The sequence below is a fragment of the Pithys albifrons genome, chromosome 16 (assembly GCF_047495875.1).
Source record: "Pithys albifrons albifrons isolate INPA30051 chromosome 16, PitAlb_v1, whole genome shotgun sequence".
Lineage (NCBI taxonomy): Eukaryota > Metazoa > Chordata > Aves > Passeriformes > Thamnophilidae > Pithys > Pithys albifrons.
This window is the reverse complement of record NC_092473.1, coordinates 1,220,001-1,223,020: the sequence shown is the minus strand read 5'-3', so window position 1 is coordinate 1,223,020 and position 3,020 is coordinate 1,220,001.

Here is a 3,020-nt window from a genome sequence, read left to right as displayed (position 1 = left end):
GTTTCCAGCAGAATTCCACCTTCTGATGTGTTTGCAGAAATACACTGCTGTTAATCTTTAATGTGGTAAGTCAATTACACTCAAAATACATTTTCATCTGTGTTAATGCAGTTTTTAGCTCCTGAGGAGTTTGCATCTTACTGCTTTCCTGGTTTGAAATAGAAAATGCTTAGTTTTGCAGAATTTTTATTATATTCCACTTTAGTTTTACTATTTATTTGTGTTTTGACCACCTTGCTTTCCTGTTAAACCATCTTCCTGCTGATTCACCATAGTATTTATTGCATTAGGATCTGTTCTGTAGGAGCCACACATCTACACAAGCTAGACAGTTTCTCCCTGTTGTTTACAAGTATCTTCCTCCATATTTCATTGAATCACAGAATGGTTTGGCTTGATAGGGACTTCAAAACTCATCTTGTTCCACCCCCTGCCATGGGCAGGGACACCTTCCACCAGCCCAGGGTGCTCCAAGCCCCATCCAACCTGGCCTTGGACACTTCCAGGGATGGGGCAACCTGTGCCCACCCACTATCCTTCACTGAACCCTTCCATGATGGTTTCATTTCAAGGGCTGGCAGATCTGTTTTTCTTTGGCCAGAACTTGTCTTTCCTGGAGATGCTCCCTCTATTCCCAAAGGTTCTTCAGTTCATTTCTGATCCGAAATCCAACCCCCACAGGCAAAAACCCACCTGCCGTCAATGAAGAGCATCACTGCCTCCACTGCTCCAGCTTCCTCTACAGCAGTGGGTTAGGAGAGATTTTAACTCTCTCTTGGTCTTGGAAGAGGGAAAGATAATTTTTTTAGGAACAGACCCACCTCCCTGTGGCCTTTGAGTGCTGAGGGTGGTCTCACAGAATCATAGAATATCCTGAGTTGGAAGGGACCCACAAGAATCATGGAGTCCCACTCCTGGTCTGTGCTGCTGTGCCCTCTAGGAAGGGCAACAAAGATCCCTATCTCCTCCCTGCAGGAGTTCCCTTGGTGCCAGCTCAGTTAGGCCTCCCTTATCTCAGCCCTGGCTTCCCAGCATGCTGCCAGCAGCCTGAACACCTGACTTACTGCGTTTAGGTGCTGGCAGAGATCTTTGAGCTTCACAGAGGGCCCCAAGCTGCCAGTTCTTCAACCTCTTAATGAAATGACAATACTCCTTTGCCTTTACATTTCTCTTGGATCCTGAAGTGATGCTGCTTGGGCAGCTTTGCTACAGTCCTGAGGCCTCAGGAGCCTTTGAGCGCCAAACTGCCAGTTCCAATCCAGCAGCTGTAAGAGGTCCTGGTTGCTGGCACACCTGTGGGAAGTGGCCCTGGGGACACCAGCTGCCTCTGGAGGGACAAGTGAGCTGCCCTTGGGCATGCAGGTGGAGCCTGCCTGTGTGTCCCAGCCCATGCTGCCTCCCCAGCTCCATCCTCCACCACTCTGACCACAGCCCTTGGCGAGTCTGGGGGAGAGAAGGTCCTGGATCTGCACCCCAACTTTCACGGGATCCATCATTCCAGAATTTCCCTCCTTGAGAAGTGGCGCTCAAGAGTAAATAATGCCAGTCCCAGGATTGCACCATCCAGCACTGCAACAGCAGCATTAAGAGTGGGAAGAAACTGGGAGAAGATGGAAAGGCTCTTAGCAGAAGTCAGTGTGTTTGTAGGTGGTCCACAGGTCACGGGATGTGGTGGCCAGGGAGGCACTCTCTGCATGTCCCCTCACCAGTGGCTGCTTGTGGGGGAAGGTGCCACCAGACACTGGAGGGGTGTGCCCTGCCCACACTGCTCCTCCTTCACAGGCAGCAGGGGGAGGCTGGGATGGAGGGCAAGGAGCTGGTGGCACAAGGCCTGCAGTAAACCCCAGCCAAAGTTTTTGCCCCGATATTGCCCAGGGTGGCAGGACTGTGGGGAGAGCAGAGGAACTGAAGGAGGAATTATTTAGCAAAGTTCCTCTTCCCAACATTGCATTTGGCCACTGGGTGAGAGATGGGGAGCCAGTGCACCCTGAGCTGGGTCCACACCAGCGTGGCTGCACTGGGGACTCACCAGCTCATCCCTCCTCAGCAACTCTGTCAACCTGTCCTCTCTTTTGGGTGTGTTGTGGATGGGGAAGGGAAGGCATTACCTCGATGGACAGATAAGATGGTTCCTGAGCCAGCCAGCGCCTCTAAAACAGGTTAAACCCTGAAGCCAGGTATGGAGCAGGCAGGGCTGAACCCTGACAGTCTGAAACAGCAGGATGGATGTCCCCACTGGGGCTACCCCTTGGGAATAACCCCATGGGAGATGGAGGTGACAACAGCCAACAGGGGAAGGTGTTGGAGTACAGCTTGAGCCGTGATCTCAGAGACACAGATGCCAGCAGCAGGCAGCATGAGCAGGATTGGCAGGCTTGGCACAGGGCCTGGTTCCTCCTTCCAGGGACTGATGTGAGAGCTCAGGGAGAGGCATCCCCCAGGCAAGCATTAGGAAGTGTTCAGCTCCCTTGCTGTTTGATCCCTGCTGCCTGATCCCACACTGTCTGATCCCTGCTGCCTGATCCCTGCTGCCTGATCCCTGCTGCCTGATCCCTCACTGCCTGATCCCTCACTGCCTGATCCCTCACTGCCTGATCCCACACTGCCTAATCCCTCACTGCCTGATCCCTCGCTGCCTGATCCCCACTGCCCTTTTCTGGTTGTGTCTCATATATTTCTCCTGTGTTCCTGCACACTCCCAGTTTGGGTGTGAGCTGAGTCACTGTGATGCCACTGCACCTCATTGCAACATCTCCCATCTTCTGTTCTAGGAGCCATGAGGAGCCTGTAAATACTCTTTGGCATGATTTTTGTTTTGATCTAGTGGCTTAGCTTCCTTCAAAGGCAAGCACAGAGAGGCACTGTGTGAGGCAACAGGGAAGGTCACGGAGAGAACTGAGGCAGCTGTAATTGGGGAGGATCAAACCCAGGCTCCAGCAGGGGTGTGGACGGGTGGCTCAGCCCGGGCTGCCATGGAGCTCTGGCGTGTCACCGCAGGCACTGACTGTCCCAGATCCTCC